At 36.4% G+C, this 20,122-nt stretch overlaps 1 long non-coding RNA gene across 1 annotated transcript in view; it reads right to left on the reverse strand.

Annotated features, from left to right (window-relative positions):
• Nucleotides 1-16,728: 16,728 nt before the first annotated feature.
• Nucleotides 16,729-20,122, reverse strand: part of LOC138145674 (uncharacterized) — a 432,060-nt gene continuing 428,666 nt past the window's right edge. The window contains exons 3-4 of the long non-coding RNA XR_011164286.1: nucleotides 19,984-20,086; nucleotides 16,729-16,862 (exon numbers count right to left, since the gene is read on the reverse strand). This is a non-coding gene — a long non-coding RNA (uncharacterized lncRNA). The remainder of the gene's footprint in view (nucleotides 16,863-19,983; nucleotides 20,087-20,122) is intronic.

Raw genomic sequence — 20,122 nt, forward strand, 5'->3', positions numbered from 1 at the left:
ACTCTCACAGAATTCTTCTGCTTCCTTAATAAAGACCAAACTCCTCCAAGGTTCTTCACAATTTCACCTTTTCAGCCTCATTTCATAATATTCCCCTCCAATTACTCTATGCTTCAGCTGACTGTGTTTGTGTTGTCTTCCTTCATTATAGTGTAAGCTCCAAAGGGGATGATGGCTTATCTAAACTTTGTATCTCCCCAGTCCCAGCATGCAATTTTTGACTTTCTAGTTGTCATTTTAAAATGTGTGTTTGTTGCCTAATCTCTAATAATAATAATAATAGTAGATGAAAACAACAATAATAAAAACTAATATTTCTATAGAGCTTTAGGGTTTACAAAGTCTCATTTGATCCTCACAACAACCCTGTGCTAACAGAAGATGTCCCAGAAGTCTTAGGGCAGTTTTAAGCTCTTGAAGCCCTGAGACCTCTGGGACATGCTGTCCAATCATCATTACTATTTTACAGATGAGGAAATTGAAGTTGAAAGTAGTTAAATGACTTATCCAGGGTTCTGTCCCTATCCTTTAGCCTACTTGATAATGAAGTCAATAAATCAGTGAGGAATTTGTTACATGACTGCTATGTGCCATGCAAGGATATGGGATTGTGAACTGACTTCAATGGCAGGAAGCACTAGGTTCAAGTCTCAGCTCTGAGCCATACTGACTATGTGACTGAGCAAATCACTTATCCTGTCATTTACCAGAATACTCCTGAAGATTAAGTTTCAGAGTAGGTACAACCTGCATTGGTACAGGGAATTTCCTTATCAGAAGTTCCCAATGTAAATGAACCCCAGTCCAAAATATTTAGCAAGCACCATGCTAGGTGCTATGGATATAAAGACAAAACAGAATATGTCCTTGCCCTTTCATTTTATCCAGGGAGACAACAAGTGTGTGTGTGTGTGTGTGTGTGTGTGTGTGTGTGTAGGTGCATACAAAATAAGTCAGCATAAAAATATAGACAAAATGAATACAAGGTTATGGAGATGGGACAGCATTAACAATTGTGGAGATCAGGAGGGTCTTACACAAGATATGGTGTTTGAGCTGAAATTTAAGAGTTATATGTTGTCCAACGATACAGGACTAACAAAGAAAATAACCTGAACCAAGTAGATTAATACCTTCTTTTTATATATAATTCCTTTAATTCCTTGGCTTAAAGTCAATGATAATTTTAAAACTCTGAATTTTATACTTTTCCAATCAGAAAGTTCTACAGCAACCAACTTTCAGAGTTTTGCTAAGAAAATCATCTGACTATTCCCCCAGGCCCTTGTCATAGAATGGAATAACTCAGAATTTTTTTTAAAAAATAGGGTTTCTATTTGTTTCCCACTAGTATGTTATCCACTGCAGTTTGAAAAGGCTCTCAGGGACATTACTGACAAATGGGAGCTTTAGAATTTTATTTATGTAATTCTTTATTTTTTTAATTTAGTTATTTTTAATTTATGGAATAAAACAAGAATTTATATAATATAGCATAATAAAAAGATGATTGCACATGAAATTGCAAATCTATTGCTATTCCTTTTAATTATATGACAAAATTATGTAAATTTTCCCTCTTCCCTGCTAGAAATTATTACCATTAGAGACATGTATGTGTATGTATGTATGCATGTATATAATCATTCTATATATAGTTCTATTTATCAGTCCTTTCTCTGGAGGCAGATAATGTCTTCCTTCATATGTCCTTTATCATTAATTTGGGCATTTATAATAGCCAAAATGACTTACTAGATGAAAGTTGTTTTTAAAATAATATTGCTATTACTGTATACAGTGTTCTCATGGTTCTTCTTTTAATAACAAGAAAAACAACATTTATACAGTATTTACTATATGCTTCCCTTTCTCACTGTTTATCCATAAAGGCTTGATCTTGAGCATTTATGCATGCCTATGTTCACATTTAGTGTGATTTCAGGCATACTATGACAGCTTCCTTGTGTGTCAGCAAGCACCCCAGCGTCCCCAGGGTGGTTGACAATACAGTTTCTTGGATATGCTTTGATAAAGGAAAACAACTCAAAATGGGTTAACAAGCTTACTTTAATCAGTCAAACATATATTGTTGTTTACCTAGTTCAGGGGAAAAAGGTCAGCACCCCGGACTTCAGAGTATATAGACAGAATTATCAAGACAGAGAAACAGATCAAGCAGACAGGTTTCCAAACTGTCCAACCATTACATCCATGCCAAATCACAGTTACCATTAACATCTGGTTTTCAAAGCCGGGGGCTCTCAACGGCTTCCCAAAGTCTCATCTGATCAAATCACACAACATTTCTCTAAGTGAGTCCCAAAACAAAGCCTCACATCAGGGCTCATATAGCCTTCTCCTGGCTCAGACAATGTAACAACCTTCTTGACCCACTGCCCAATGACAAAGTAACTCCTGAGAAATAAGCCTCCCCCACAGGCTCCAGGTGCACTTAAGCCTAGGGGCAGGGAAGATCTTAAAAATTTACATTTCCATTACACCTTGTACACACAGAAAAAATAATAGTGACTGCTCACTGATAATGGAGAAAACCTGCACCAGAAGATAAAACTTTTAATTTCACATTCTCTATTACTCAAATGAATCAGTCACCTCACTGATGTACTTCCTCTGAAGATATAGATTGCTACACGTCCATACCTATCCATCCTATACTAGTCATGTTTGTTCTTCTAAAAGTCTAACACATAGGATCTACCCAATTTGCTAGAACCTTTCTCACTTTCTCTTGAAGGCAGAAAGGAAAAAAAGCATTTATTAAGTACCTCCTATGACCCAGGTACTATGCTAAGAAATTTACAAATATTATCTCATTTGATTATCACAATGACCTCAGGAGATAGGTCTTGATAGGCTGAGGTTACAAGTTGAGCAAATTGAGCTGTCCACTTGCTATCCACTGCTCTCATCTCTGGACCACCTATCAACTTCCTTCTATCCTAGGTTTTAGAAGCATTTTAGTACTTCTAGTAGTAGGGCCTCTCAATACAAAGGATACAACATTTAGAAGACCAATAGATAAGTTCATATTTGTATATAATTTATAGGTAGCCTATAAATAGTGTAACATGTCAGGCTTATTCCATAATCAAAGATAAAATGAAACTATTCCAAGGAAAGTGGTATGTTGGCATGTCTAATAAGATATAAATGATGAATTGTAGATTCTTTCTTAGAGCTGGTTTTGAAAGGGAAAGAACAAGGAAAGAGTATGAGGGAACTAATCAAATTGTACTGGGGTGGGAGGGCGATCACAAAGGGGGGATCATTGAAATTGGATAGAAGGGAGGAGATGAGGAAGACTGTAAAGGTAACTTGGCAAAGCAGCTCACATTCACATTGATTCACTCCCACACTGATTACATAATGTCACTTACCAGCAATCACTGCTTCCCACCAAGAGCTCAACTTTGCCATTACTACAAAGGTAAGATAGGCAAAAGGCATTACAATAAGATCTCAAAAATAATTTCAATGAGAGAATCTGGAATTCTTACTTTTATAACAAATTTTCTATAACACCATATAATTGTAGGAAGAGAGATAGGGTGACAGGTCTCATAATCAATAAAACCTGGTTTCAAGTCCTTTCCCTGTCACATAGTAGCAGTGGGATCTTGGGCGGGTCCTTCCAATGCCAGTTCCTCAAGAAACACTCTAAAGCTATAAATTACCTAAATGTGTCATCTACTTCTGAAGAGGAAGTTCCCCGCTGAGAACTCCTTATGCCATGGCAAAGAACTGGTTCATTAGCAGCAGCAGCAGCATTGTAGACATTGTTACAGCACTTAAGTTTTGAAAAATATGTTGCAGACATTATCTCATATAATCCTCAACAACCCTGTGTTGTAGGGATCTTGGATCACAGATTTAGAGATGGAAAGCACCTGAGAGGCCATCTAACCAAATTTTATTTTTATGGTGGTGGCAACTTAGACTCCTAGTTCTTAAATGACATTGTCTGGGTCGCAACCCTTAAGTATCTAATATAGAATTCAACTCCTGATCTTCCTGACTTCAACTCCAGTTCTCTACTATACTGCCACTTCTTACATATCATAGCATCTTGCATAGAAAATGTACTTAATAATCTTTTGTCACTAAAGTAAAATTTGATTATTTTTATTCTATAAATTAGAGATTAGACAAGAAATTGACCTTCTTTGGACAGAGATTATGGTATGTATGGTATGTAGGTAGGAAGTGATATCTTCACAGATTTTCCTATGGCATAATCCCTAGTCGATAAAATTCATTTAATTTGCTGATATATTGACTCAGTAAGCAAAAAGGTCCTACCCATTGAAGGCTTGATTCAATATTCTAACAATCAGGGGCAGCCAGGTAGCACAGCGAGTAAGAGCACCGGCCCCAGAGTAGGGATGGCCTGGGATAGAATCCGGGCTCAGATACTTACCACCACACCCAGAAATAACTGGCTGTGTAACCTTGAGCAAGTTACTTAACCCCAATTGCTTAATAAAAAAAAATTTTTTTTAATGTTCTAGCAAACAACTGGGAGAAAGTTAAAAATTCACTTCTTAGCCAGGTACATTAACTCCTGGGAGCAAATCAACAACAACCAATACTCTGATGTATTCCATGATTCAGGTTTACTAAAACTTTCTCCAGCATGTTTATTCACAATTATTGTAATTATTACTGTTATGTCTATGAATAGCACTACTAACCTCTATTTTAGAAAATATACAGCATTCAGTAGGTTCTCTATGATAGAAATAGATATGACAGAAATTATCCATGGAAATATCCACCTGCTCCCAGGCATCTCACAGTGAAAGACTAGGAAACAATGCCAAAAATTGATGGTGGATGACTAGTGGTTTCAACTGCCAATTGTAGGCAACTGCAACCATCTGCTCTGAATAATTGCATTGGGGGGGAAATTACCAAGTAGATATTCTATAGACCAAGCCAGGAAGAGCTAGCTCATTTCAACTCAATGTGAATGAGTCCCGTGTTAGACTGAAATAAATGGTTTTTTTGTAGAGTAAGATAACTCATGTAAAGTGAGTAAGATTTGGTAGAAGTCAGATTTCTCAGAGCTACTTAGGAGAAAAACTTTCAATTCAGTAATAAGAAGGCATGAGAAAGAAAAAAAATGAGAAAAAGAGTCCATTGCAAAGGTTTGGGTGACCAAGGACTCTAATGCCATAGCTAGTAAAAGAAAATGGCAAAAAAATGAGGTTGAAAATGTACATGAAATATATGTTGTAATATATGTTAATCAGCAAACATATTACTTAAATTTTGATTTTTAAAATTTCACAATAAACTTTAATTATGTGCTCACTAGGTGTAGAGTTGGGGACCAGGTAAAACACAAACATAAATGAGACATAGTCTCTCTTCTTGAGATACATAGCAAAGTTGGAGAGATTGCCATGCAATGTTAAGTGATGAAGATATGGCTATTCTCTTTACTAAGGTCAACCCTTCTAAAGGTACTCTTGATCTCACCCCTCCCATCTATTCTAGAAGACTTCCCACAATTATCTCCTCCCTTTTAATCATCAATCTCTATTTCCACTGTTTCCTCTCCTACAATATATACATAGGTCCACTTCTTTCTAAACTTGGATCAGTCCTCAGCTGATCCTAACTTCCCCATGAATCACTTTGCTATCTCCCTTCTCCATTTCACAACCAAATTACTATGGAGGAGTTGGGGTAGGGGAGTGGAGGAATGTAACTGTGTACTTCCATTACCTCCACTTCTCCTTACTCTCATCTCAACCCTTTGAAATTAGGTCTCTGTCCTCATTTCTCAATAGAAGTTGCTTTCTCCAAAGTAACCAATTATCTATTAATTGCCAAATATCCATCTAATCTTGCCTTTTCTCAATTTGATTTTCTTTAATACTTCTCTGTAGCATTTAACAGCAGGGATAACTGTCCTCCTGGATACTCTCTCTTCTCTGAGTTTTCATGATATGGCACTCTCCTGGTTCTCCTTCTATATGTCTGTCCACTCCTCAATCTCATCCATATTCCAATCCCTAATTGTTGGTATACCTCAAGGCTCTTTCCTGTTCCCTCTTCTTCTTCTCTCTCTCTGAAATCTTCCTTTGAAAACTCATCATTTCTACTGGGTTTAAATATCATCTCCATGCAGACAAATCCTATATAATTGGCCCTATATCTATATAATCCCATGATCTCTAGTCATACTTATTAGACATTTCAAACTGAATATCATATAGTTGTTATTCCTTACATTAGATTCTGAGCTCACTGAAGGCAGAGACTGTTTTTAGCCTGTTTTTGTACCTGTAGTGTTTAGGAGCCATTCCTGGCAAATAGGAGCTTAATAAATGTCTATGGCATTTTATAAATAATGGCATCTTACATTCAATATGCAATAATAACAATAATAACAGCAAACTTTCTGTATTACTTTAAGGTTTGTATATTGCTAATAAATTTCAGAGGCTAGATTTTATCTCAGATCTTTCTGACTTTAAATCTGTCACTCTATACAGTCTGTCACCTAGCTATACCAAAAAAATAATTTGTCATTCCCCTTCCCTCCCTCCAATCTGCTCCTCTTCTGAACTTTCCTGTTTCTGTCAAAATCACCACCACTCTTCAAGATACATTCTTCCAGGCAGGTTTGCAACTTTCGAGTCATACCCAATTTTTCATTCTCCCTCTCCACACATATCCAATCAATTTCCAAGGCTTATTGTTTCTATCTCCACAGCATCTCTCACATTTATCCCCTTCCCTCTATATGCACAACCACCATCAAGTGGGCTATTATAATATCCTTCCAATTGACTTCTCAGTTCTTCACCTAACCCATCATCCATACAGATGCCAAAAAGATTTTCCTAAAGCCCAGGTTTGATTTTGCCATGCTATTACTCAATAAATTTCAGTATCTCTGTATAAAAGCTAGAGTGAAATGAAAACTCCTATGTTTGACCATTTAAATCCCTTCACAATAGAGATCCAATCTTACTAAACACTTTTCCTATTGATACTCTGCAGCCCAGGCAAATAGAATTTCTTGCCATTCTTCACACAATGACATACCATCTCCAACCTCTGTGCCTTTCATTGGCTATTTCTTCTGCACTGATCATACTCTGTCCTCTCCTAGGCTTTTCAAAACCTTGCTTTCCTTCACAACTCAATTGTTACCTTCTACATAAGGTCTTTCCTAACCTCTAGCTACTAGTGACTTTCAAATTTATCCTGTATTCATGTATTAATTTTACATACTATAGAGATAGAGATGATATAGATATAAATGAGATATATAGATATGAATATATATATAGATGATATATAGATATAGATGTAGCTTCCTTAATATAATGTAAGCTGCTTGAAGTTGGGAATTATTCTTTTTTGTCCTTGTATTCCTATCATCTAACAGACTATGCAGCACATCATAGGAAAGGGGATCTGAACAGGGGAAAGGACAGAACCTGAACCTCTAATTTAATTGATATAGGGAACTCCCACATAAGGAAACTTCCTCCACCTATTCAAGTTTGGAACAACTTAGAGTCTTAAAGAGTTGCCTAGAGTATTGAGAAGTTAAGTGACTTGTGCACCTCTACAAAGTCAGTATATGTCAGATGTAGATCTTGAACCCAGGTGTTCCTGGCTTCGAGGTGAGCTCTCTATTCACTATGCCATAGCACTTCTCTGGCAAATTTAAAGGGTTAAAAATATTTGCCAATTGATTAATTGGCCTTAGATATTTCAATTCTTTTGCATTAGAATCTCTTAAAAGGCATCAACCATCTCATACAAGGTTTTAATCTGAGTCAGTAGGAGTACAGATTGTTGAATGACTAAAATAAATTCACATTAGATTATTTTTATTGCCATATCATACTATTGATTCATATTAAGACTTTAGTCCATTAAAAATCCCTAGCTGTTTAATCATATAAACTTCCTAATCATATCTCTCCAATATTATATTTGTGAACTGATTGATTTTTAAACCAAGTGGCTTTGCTTGTATACTTGTGTTTATATAAGTTAAACTTCATGACTTATCTTCAGTCCCTTGTTTCAATTTATTGAGATCTTTTCAGATACTGATTACTTCATTTAATTTATTAGCTATTTGTCCCTGCTTTGTGCAGTCTGCAAATTTGATATGCATGGTACTTATTCCTTTACCTAAACTAGTGGGAGGCAGGGGAAAACCTTAAACAAAACCATGGGCATAAACTAGCAACATTTCACTACAGAATTCTCCTCTCTTTCTATCCATGAAGTATAACTTTCTGAATCTTCTCAGTCAACCAGTTCCAAACTTACCTAATTTTACTACCATCCATCCTAAATCTTTCTATCTTGACTCCAAGGTATTTTAAGAGACATTTCTCAGGGTCTTGCTTAAATCTATGCATACTATGGCCATACTATGATCTTCCATGCTAATAACCTTATCAGCGAGGGAAGTAAAATTAGTCTAACACGACTTCTTGATGATTCCCTGCCGACCCATAGAGATCATTTCCTTTTGTAAGTGCTCACAAAGAAGTATGTTTAATAATAAATTCCTTCTTTACCCTTTGGAAAATAGGGCCAGTATTTGCCCAGTACTTCTCTCATTTATCATGATGAATTCCTGGATGTCACTGAAAGTGGTTCAGAAATTATAGTTACAATCTCATTTGGGAATCTGGGCTGTAGTTGGTTCCCAAATGGTAACTTGGTCTCATCAAGGGCACCCTAGTGCTCTTTTAACATCTCTTTATTTATTTTGGGTTTTTGGATCATTTTTCTTCTGTTCTTTGCAACTTGAAAATCATTCTTCTTGGTAGAAAATATTATAAGCAAAATAGATAAATAATTCTACCTTCACTCTGTCACCCATTATTATTTTCTTTCACTCCAAAAAGAAGTCCCATCCCTTCATCAATATTCTTTTTGCTTGTCACATAAAAAGCCTTTTTTTTCTTATCCTTAGCATTTGTCACAAGGTTTGCTTCCTACTCAGCATTTCTGACTTTAATTCTACAAACAGTATCTGATATATCTTCAATTTTTAGTTAGCCACTTGGCTGCCAATTTAATCCTGAGAATTCATAGGAGTATTAAAATGTTTTGATTTCCTCTTCTTTTTGTTTCCTTCCCAGTTTTATACTGAGAATCCCTCATTCTTTATAACTAAAGAATGCAGCTTATCTCTCATTGAATTTCTCAATATTTCAGGCTCAGTAACTTTTCATGATGCTATGAGAAGAAATGGCTGATCAGTTGATATGCTGTTTCAAATAAAATAAATGAATCCTTGCTTGTATTTAGAAAGATAGGAATTTTGCCCAGTATCAGTGTATATAGTATAGATTTTGTCATGGAACAAAGTATGACATTCTCATTTTAATCAAAGATCGTCTTTTAAAAAAAGATTAAAAAAATCAAGCCATGTTATAATTTTAGAAAAGATACATAAAAGTATTTTTGAAAATTCTGGACTCTAGAAATGCACAAATCATTCTGAATTAATTCAAGAAAAGAACTAGGACTATTAAAGAGTTAAAAACCAAGTCTAGGAGGAAAAATTCAAATAACATAGGTTATTCAGCTTAAAGGAAAGAAAGAAGATTTAGGAAAGATTAAAGGAAAGTCTCTAATTTCTCACATAGTACCAAGAAAAGCTGTTTCCCATCTCCAGAGAGGACTCCGAAAGGAGTCATGCTTAAATAACAACATGAGAGACTTAAGTGGGATACAAGATTGCCTTTCCTAGAACTAATTATAGTGAACCTCCATTAAAATCTTATGAATGCTTCACTGAAGCATCTCTGGGTTCTTGAAAGATTATGCCAGCAGACAATAAACCCTAGCAGGCCCTACAAAACTAGAAAGGCACAGGTTTAGCAACTGACTAATTCCAAAGCAACCTTACTGCTAAGATCCATTACTAAAAGCCTGACCCTAGCGTGATCATAAAAATTAAAGGAGACCATCTATTAAGTGTAAAGGCATTGTGCCCTATATCATAGGCAGCTGGTAGTTCAATGGATAAAGTGTTAAAATTGGATTCAGGAAGACCTGAGTTCAAATCTGACCACAAACATTTACTAGCTATATGACCCTGGATAATTCACTTAATCATTGTTTGCCTCAGTTCCTCAGTTGTAAAATGGGGATAGTAATAATACCTTGCTTGCAAAGTTGTTGTGAGGATCAAAAGAGATGTGTATAAAAAGCACAGTGTTTGATACAAGTGTTGTCTAGATGCTTATTCTCTTCACTTTCTTAAACCCTGCGAATCCCCAGCACTGGAAGGAACACTGAAAAAGGCCCTCAGAATCTTGACAGATAAGAGAGATTTTCATCTCCTCTGTCTTTTTGAGGTACAAAAGGAGAGACTAGATAACCTTTCAAGGTTGCACACAACTGAGAATGTGACATTTCCTTGCCTGACCCTGCCTAAGAGGGCTTCCTAGCCTCCCACGTGTTGTATAACACCACAGGTACTCTAGTGCACCAATTACAACTCCATAGCAGTCAGCTATCTTCCTCCCCCATATCCCAACTTCCCCACACCTTTCTCTGCCTTCCAAATATGTACTGATGATGGCTACTCTATGGGACTGCTACACCCTCAAGCTAAACCTCTGTGAACCATAATAACCTACTTGAACTCATTCCTCAAAATTTACCTTTCTTTCACCCTATCATTACTTCTTCATTCCAGTGATTCTGAACTGACCATTCTTCATATACCATTCTTGGTCCCATAATAACTGTTCCTTTATTCTCATTACCCTTAATTCAATAAATGTTGCCAACCTCCAACTCTACCCCTCCCACTGTGATCTCTGGAATGCCTCCTCTATAGATAATAAACTAGCTTTCATCCTTTGGTTGAAACTATTCTTTACAAATTACCAATGACCTCTGAGGAATTTCCATATCTAATGTTTTTTTTTCTCCATCTTCATCATATTTGACTTCTGTACCCTTTGATTCTACCAAATACCCTCTTCTCCTTGATATTCTCTAAAGCACTTGGCACAGTCCCTAGCATATAGTGGGCCCCATATACTTATTCTCTTCCTTTCTTTCTAAGATTTTATGAGGTTCCTCTCTCTCTTAGGTGCCCTCCTACCTGTATGATTATGATTTTTCAGTTTCCTTTGAATGACTCAGAACATTCTCGTTAATCATGCATGTTCCCCAAGGCTCTCTCCTCAGTCTTCTTCCCTTCTCCTTCTATAGTATTTCACTTGGTGATCTTATCAGTTCCCATACATTCAATTATCATTTCTTAGATTTATTTGTCTAGCTCTAACCTCTCCCCTGATCTTCAGTTTTCCAACTCAAACTGTATATTGAACATCCCAACCTGAATGTCTGATAGATAATTAAACTCAATGTGTCCAAAACTAAACTTATTTCTTTGCTCCTTCCCCCAAGCTCTTCCTACTTCTGAAATTTCCTATTACTGTGAAGGTACCACCATCTTACCAGTCTGCTGGACTCATAAACTACGCCTATAGAACAGCCAGAGAGCCATCAATAAGAAATGTAACATAAGCAAGAAATAATGGAGGCCTATAACTGAGTGGTGGCCATTTGAGTAGACACAAGGTGATAGCATATGTGAGATGTTATGGAAGTTAAAATGATAAGCCATACACTTATTAGATATTAGTGGTGAAGTTAAAGTGAGAAGTTGAAGATGACTCCCAAGATTGAAAACCTGGGTGGCTAGACAAATGGTGTTTTCTTCTACAGAAATTGGGATATAAGGAAGAATAGTAGGCTTGCAAGAAGAGATTATGAATTTTATTATGTACATATTAAGCCTGAGATTCTTAAATTTTTTAGCTGAATATTATTAGAAATGCACTATGATATAGTAGGTTCTAATGTCTCTCTAGTAGTCATGAAAATAGCATTGAGCCATCCCCCCAAAATGGTGAGTCTATCAAGAATTAGAGAGTAAGCACAGAAAACCTTGAAATGTTCATCACTCCTTTTGAAGAAAATCTTCGTCGGATATTGCATCTGTGAAGCATCTCTGATCTCAGTAATTATTCTCAGATTTTTTTCATTATTTCATTAATCATCAAACTTTTAGTAAATACCTAGAATGTGTAAGACACTGTGCAAGGCTCAGAGTACAAGAATAAGCAAAACATTTACAAGTTAGGGGTGGGTAGGTTGTGAATATACATACAGATAACTACAATAACAAAGGTATACAGGTTCCAGTAAAAATGTCATGACAAGTTTTACAAATTTTATGTCCCCCAGTGTAAACTGGAGAGTGTCATGAGGGTTTATGAGAGTGTCAGTAAGGATTTCAAAAGATAAAACTGCACATGGACCTCTAAGGAATAGAATGATCCAAGATATGGAGATGGGTGTGGTGAGAAAGCCATCCCCAGGTTTCCTGAATGGATTCATGGAGTTAGTAAAAAACAGTACAAGAGGGGGATTTGAAAGCAGTTCTTTTTGGCTAGTTGCTTCTGCCTCTTTGTGAGTCCCTATTTAGGATTTTTTGGGGAAAATACTGAGGTAGTTTCATTCCATTTTATCACTTCCTTATCCAGGTCATCTTAGGGATGAGGAAACTGAGGCAAACAAAGTTAAGCAATTTGCCCAGGGTCATACAAATAGTAAGTATCTGAAGTCAGATTTGAACTCATGAAGAGTAATCTTTCTGACTCCAGCACCAGCACTGTATTCATTGTGCCACCTAACTGCCCTCCATTAGCTAGAATCATAGCTTTAGAGATAGAAGAAACTTTAAAATTATCTAATTAAATTATAAAGATACATATCAAATTCTTTTGATTGAATTTTTTATTAGAAATATCAAACAAGATTTCAATTTTCCCCCAAAGATAAAATCAATAGTAAGCAAACTCTTGCTCTAAGTTAACAAGTAATCTTATATGGGTTTCAGTAAATATTTATTTCAAAAATTTACATGGTCATGATAGTCATATACTGTTGGTAATAAAAGATATAAAACCACATAATATAATAACAATCCTTGAAGGATATTACATTTAGGACATTTCATGTAAAGATTGACTACATAATTGTTTTCACACATAGCTAAAATCCCAAACTCAAAATAAAGATGAAAATCCAGTTTCAGTCTTAAGAGAGTACAAGAAGTATGCTTTCTAAATTAGCCTCACACAACAAAGGAAACAAGGCAAAAAGAAATTTATTAAACTTAGTGCAAAAGTTCATATTTAGTTGGTTTTCATGTCCACGCAAAACAAATAAGTATCCTTTAAAATGACCTTTTTGTGAAACTAAAATGGTGAAGAATATTATTGTTTTAGAGGATGAATTTTAGCAAGAAAAGGGAATGAGTACTTCAGACTTCTATATTATTTCTTGTTCTCATAACTACGGAAAGGACTTAGAGAAGTAATTAGGACAAAGAGAAAGCAAGCCCGACAAAAGCTTACTGATTGATTGATTGATTGATTTCTGAAATTCTCTTGAGTAAAGAAAAAAAAACAACTTCCATATCCATGTGTGAGTTCCTATGATAGCTGACTAATGCACCTTTCAATATAAGTATGCTAGTAGAGCTTAATGCTTTGCAAGACCCAGGATTTTATCAGTGTGGGTATTCCTTTCACCAGTAGAGATCACAACCTCTCTATACTTTAGTAAATGGCCTTCTTGAGTTACTACGGTCAAAAAAATTCAATGCCTGACATCCAAGTTCCAGTGATGAAACTCTCAAAACTCAGCTAGGCTGATGCTCCAGCAATACCAGACTGGCTTTTCCAAAAGAGTTTCTGAAACAAATAGTTGTAAAAGGAATAGGGCCTATTGATCTTGTGCTGGCCTAATCAATGTCAAATACCTAACAATCTGTCAACATCAACTTTGCACTTACTTAACTCCTTCACATCCTTCAAGATTCATCTTAATACCCTTCTAAATTAAGCCCTCCTGACCACTCTAGCCTACTTTAACCTTTTCATTCAATGAGTTTCTTTGGTATTTACAGATTGTAAGCCATAATTTAGTAGTTAATTATAATTATTTTAAAGCATGTGTCTGGGTTCACATGTATAATAATTGACTTTCTAACTAGAATGTATGGCAGCTAGGTGGCCTAGTGACAGGCCTAGGGTTAGGCAGACTCATTTTCCTGAGTTCAAATCTGGTCTCAGACACTTGCTATCTGTGTGACCCTGGGCAAATCATTTAATCCTGTTTGCCTTAGTTTCCTCATCTGTAAAAATGAGCTAGAGAAAGAAATGGCAAACTCCAGTATTTTTGTCAAGAAAACCCCAAATGGGGTCACAAAGAGTCAGACATGTTTGAAAATTACTGTACAACAAAACTAGAATGTAAGCTCCTTAAGAGTATGAATTTATATCATGTACTTCTGTATCCCTCAGTGTCCCTAGGATAGTGCTAGATAATAGGATGAAGAATACTTGATGAGGGTCTGATGATGTTGTTGTTATTGTTTTTGTCATTGATGATGATGATGGGAGAAAGTGACTTTTCCCACATTACAATTAATATCACTTATTTGAATTCCTTTAAAAATGTCTAATAAGCATAATTCATCATAGTTTCAACACATATAATTAAGCAAATGCCTTCTCAAGAATTTTCTGATTAGGTTTCAATGTCTTTCACTTATATATGGCTATTGCACCAAATGAAACTTGTGCTGCTATTGTTAAGGTGAGTCTGAGTCTTTGTGACCCTATTTGGAATAGTTCTGGCAAAGATACTAGAGTGGTTTGTCATTTCTTTCCCCAGATCATTTTACAGATGAGAAAACTGAGGCAAACAGAACTAAGTTACTTGCCCAGGGTCACACAGCTAGTAAGTGTCAGGTCAGATTTGAGCTCAGGAAGATGAGTTTCCTGACTCTAGGCCCAGCACTCTATCCACTAGGTCAGCTACCTAGCCAGAAAAATTTGTTACATAACCTGTACTACAACCACACTATGGCAAAACAATTCTTTTACTCATCCTTAATTTACTCAATATATCACTCACCAAGGCAGTTTTTCAATTTTGTTCATCCTTCCTTAAATCTACTATGACTCCATTCGTCCACACTCTTTTGGCTATAAATCTTCCCTAATATTTCACCCAAAAAGTTTGAGTCCAGTCCCAAAACAGTTCCCTCCTCTCTGCTCTTCCTCACCTCATATCACTGAAAGATGGCCTTCTACCACTTTCTCTTCTTTCATCTATCTCTCATAAAGAGGTAGTCTTTCTCCTTTCCAAGGTGAACCTTTCTAGATAAGCAGGTAACTGTTATCCTGTCTTTTCCCCCAGTTTGTCCTATCACCCTTTCTCCCTCAACTTCAATCTCTCCTTTTCTATTAGCTGCTTTCCTCCCATCTACAGGTCCTCCCCACTCCCAATCTTCAAAAATCTTTCACATGATCCATCCTTCTCCACTAGCTCTCATCTTATTTCTCCTTCCTTATATGGCTGAACTCCTTAAAAAGGTTTTCTACAATCAATGCCCCTACTCCCTTTCCTCTCACTCTCTTAACTTTCTATATTCACTTGTGATCTCATTCATTCTACTGAAAATGCTCCCTCCAAAGTTGCCAATGATCTCTGAATTACCAAATGTAATAGCAATTGCTGAATCCTCCTCCGTCTTGACCTCTTTAGCCTTTGACATGGTTGAACACCCTCTTCTCCTTGATACTCCCTTCCCTCTAGGTTTTTGCAACTCCTAGTTCTTCTCCTCGCTATCTGACAACACTTTCTCAATCTTCTTTGCTGGATCTTCATCCAAGGCTCACTAGTTGTGAGTGTCTCACAATGTTCTGTCCTGGACCTTCCCATCTTCACCCTCTATATCACTTAACTTGCTGATCTCTTTAGCTCCTATGGATTCAACTATCATCTCTGCTTATGATTCTCAGATTTATGTGGCCAGCTCTAACATCTCTCCTGACTTCTAGTCTCTCATCTGCAACTGCTTATTGGATATCTCAAACTGTAAGGCCCAAAGATATCTTAAACTCAAAATATCCAAAACTGAACCCATTACTTAATTCCCCAAACCTTCCTCACTCCTGAATGCTCTTACTACTTTGGTGGATACCAATATTCTTCCAGTCATTCAGACTTGCAACCTAGGTGTCGTCTTTTATTCCTTACTCTCCCCTCTCCAAAAGCAATCTGTTTCTCATATACTCTACATTCTTTCTTCTAATACTGCTGCCATTCTAGTATAGGCCCTCTTCATTGCACTCCTGAACTATTGCAATATTCTGCTGGTTGGTCTCTGTGTCTCAAGTCTCTCTCCATTCCAGTCTCATTGTCACTCAAGTCCACTCAAATGTTAAAATGACCTTCCTAAAGCAGAAATATGACTATTTCATGCTCTTGCTTTAATATACTCCAATTGTTCCTTATACCTCCAAGATTAAATGTAAAATCATCTTTGATATTCAATACCTTCACAATCTGGCCTCTTCCTACACATCGTTCCTCTTCCAATTACTCTGTAGTAACATAGGCATCACAGCATTCATTTCATAAGACAATCAGTGTCCAATTTGGGGCATTTTTATTAGCTCTCTCCCATGCTCAGAATTCACTTCTTCCTAATCTCTGTCTCCTGGCTTTCCTGGCCTATTTCAATTACCTACCAAAGTCCCACTATATTTGAGAAATCTTTGTAAATCTATCTTATTAGTAGTACCTACCCTCTGTTGATTATCTCCAATTTATCCTGTGTGTATCTTGTTCGTACTCGGTTGTTTTCCTTTCGTCTCCTCCCATTGAACCACAAGGTACTTGTGAGCAGGAACTGTTTGGTTTGTTTTTATTCTTTTCACTCTTCTTTGTTTCCATATTGCCTAGTACAAGGACCGGTACACAGATAGTTAATTAACTAACTCATTGACTAACTAACCTATGAGAAGGAAAAAGAGTGTAAGAGAGATAACAAGAAGAGATGAAATGAGAGCAAAGAGAACATAAACTCTGTCTTACCATTTATTGTTCAGTACCTACCTGACCCCCCTGATCTAATCATCACACCAATGTCCCCCAAGAATTCTCTCCTTTAGTGTAACCATTCCCCTGCATCCACATTGCAGGGGACCGTTCCAGGTTCTTAGACCTGAGAGAATGCTCATTCTGATTGCCTGGCAGAAAGAGTCATAGAAAGAAAGTGGTTTCTGCTTCCTGCTGAAAAAGCTAAAATAGAGAATATATGTTCCTATTATCTTAGATTGGAATGTTGAATACGTTTGTTTTCCCTAGAGATAATGTTATACATAGTACACATTGTGCTTATTTATCAAATCATTTTGTAGTATAAATTAAATAAACTAGCTAGCTTGAACACTTGAACTTGGCATTTTATTTCTTTGCAACTGACATATTCTCCATTCCCAGAAAATGACTTAAATTTTTTTTTCACATAAGGTCTTTTTGTATGTAACAAATATAAAATTATAGCAGAATAGATTCTATCAGCAATCAGGATATGAGGGCATATGGTAGTTAATCAGCCAGAATTTTCCCCCTTGATCCTGTTTAGCCCTATTACATTGAATATTCCTATCTACAAATGTGATAATCAATTTCTGGTTCAGTCTTCAGCTACTTGGTCAAATCTCTTTAAAAAAAAAAAAAAGAACTTTTCTTTCATGTTGCTTAAATTATCTAGTGGCACTCAAATTCATAATTTAAACACAGTTTAATTAAATTTGCAGATGCATAGTATAAGCAGAAACATTAATTACATGTACATAGATTGCACAATAGATTATTGGACCAATCACTGGATCCAGACCCTCCCAAGGCAGAAATACCCTTTAGGCTGAGTCTGTCTCTCCTCTTATCAGTCTTCCTTCCAGACAGGAAAAAAAACTGCTTTGAAAACTATACTTTAAGTTCAATGAATTATCATGGCTCTCCCATCTCCTCATGAAATGGGATTTGAATGCAGTCTCAATCCACTCACAAGTGGATTAAAAGAACTAATAAAGTGAGGGGAAAGGAGCACAGATTGTATTTCTAGGGTCCCAGGTTCTCTATTCTGTCATTATCTGAGACCCAAATTCCAAGCTCTGTATCTTCAGTCCCAGCATTGAAATCCAACATTGCCTAAATGCCACAAAAGTTAATACTCACATGGCATCACCTATCACAAATATAATGCAAACAGTGCCAAGGGGATAGATTTATCCCAACTGCTATTGTGTCTCCTTCTATCTCAGTCTTTCAGTTTTGAGGTCCATGTGTATGCACCTATTTGATATGGACTCCCTCCATGAATGGACAATATAACATCTGTCTCCCATTCACATTATCTGGGAAGTCCAAAAAAAATGAAACTATAACAAAAGTTCAAAGTGCTGGGAAAGGGGGCTTGTATGTTCCTGTTACATTCACTTTCCAAAGGAAAAAATGCATTCCTCAGGAATTACATGAGGTTATTAAAATTGATTATTTAACATTAAGAAAACTGAGGACAAGTTACTAAACCATCTATGATTTAATATGCAAAATAAACATTTACATACCAAATCAGGTCACCTGAGTCCTCAGAGGTAAGAGACAAGGAATGATTTACAGAGATGGTTTTTATTTAAAAAAAAAAAAAGAGGAATTGGAAAAATGACAGAAATTTGTTTTGAACACAATTCAAATAGACAAGGCTGGTCACCTGACTAGTTAGTGTCTCTCAGACTTTCTTAATCCCATGACAGAAGTCCTTCCCTCTGGGTTGTACCTTTTGTAACTATAAAGCATGCTGGAAAAGAGGAATCTGTGGTCAGTGGTTAGCAGTCACCCTCTATCTTCCTTAGCAGAGTCCATAACTCAACTTATACACTAGCTCAAGAAAAAAGAGAGCTCTTACACTAAGAGTGGAAAGAGGAACTTAGTCTCTGGCAAGATTTTCTCCAGTTGCCAGGAAGGGGGACCTAGCTTCTGGACAACCACCACCACCCCTTTCTGCCAGAAAGGGGAATATTTACACTTTTAAAAGAATAATCCTATGATTATTTTATTCTTTTAAATTGTCTGCTACTAAGTTATAAAGTGTTCTCTCAGGGCGGCCAGGTAGCACAGCGAGTAAGAGCACCGGCTCCAGTGTTGGGACGACCTGGAGATCGAATCCCGGGCTCGGACACTCAGCACCACACCCAGAAATAACTGGCCGTGTAACCTTGAGCAAGTTACTTAACCCTGATTGCTTAAAATAAAAAAATAAAAATAAAAAAAATAAAGTGTTCTCTGTCTATTCACTAAATCTATAGGTAACCCAGACTTAAGAGACTATCTCTGGTAGTCTGGCTTAGTTTAGCATTAGCTCTTCCTGAGGAAGGGAGCCTAATTCTATAATCAAACTAAAAATAAATCAAATTAATCAATAATGGTTGATTTCCTTTGTCAGAGTAAACCAAGATATCTGCAAAGATACATTGTACACATGCATAAACTGTCATAAAACATAGTCATAGGTAATTACACAAACTATGAACTTCAGTACACATGTAGATACCTAATAAATAGCATATACATTAAAACAATACAGAAAACATTAGAACATATAGCAAATTAAAACATAAGGAAAAGGGCCTATGATTTCATTGGTACAGAGAAATCCTGGGTGAAGAAAATCCCTTGACTAGCTCAGGTCAACATCTTCTTTGAAGTTTTAAAAATCTTAGAAAGTTTCCTAAGGGACTGAGAGGTCAAATAATTTCCCCAGAGTCATAATGCTAGTATGTGTCAGTGGTGAGACTTGAATACAAGTTTTCTAGGCTTTGAAGGTAACACTCCCTCTACACTATATACAGAGACAGCCAGGTGGCTCAGTGGATAAAGCACTGGGCCTGGAATCAGGAAGGCCTAAATTCAAATCTGGCCTCAGCTACTTACTACCTGTGTGAGTGTGGGCAAGTAACTTAACTGTTGTCTCAGTTTCTCCAACTGTAAAATATACATAATAATGACACCTACCTCTCAATATGACGATCAAATGAGATGATATTTGTAAAACAGCACACTGCCTGGCACAGTTGTTCAATAAATGCTTGTTTCCTTCCTTCCTTTGCCGAGATTCCTATAATAGATAGTATATGTAACATATTGAGTAAAC

The sequence above is a fragment of the Petaurus breviceps genome, unplaced genomic scaffold (genome assembly GCF_028583685.1).
Source record: "Petaurus breviceps papuanus isolate PSGF00001 unplaced genomic scaffold, PetGlider_PUasm1.0 90743, whole genome shotgun sequence".
In the NCBI taxonomy this organism is placed as follows: Eukaryota; Metazoa; Chordata; class Mammalia; order Diprotodontia; family Petauridae; genus Petaurus; species Petaurus breviceps.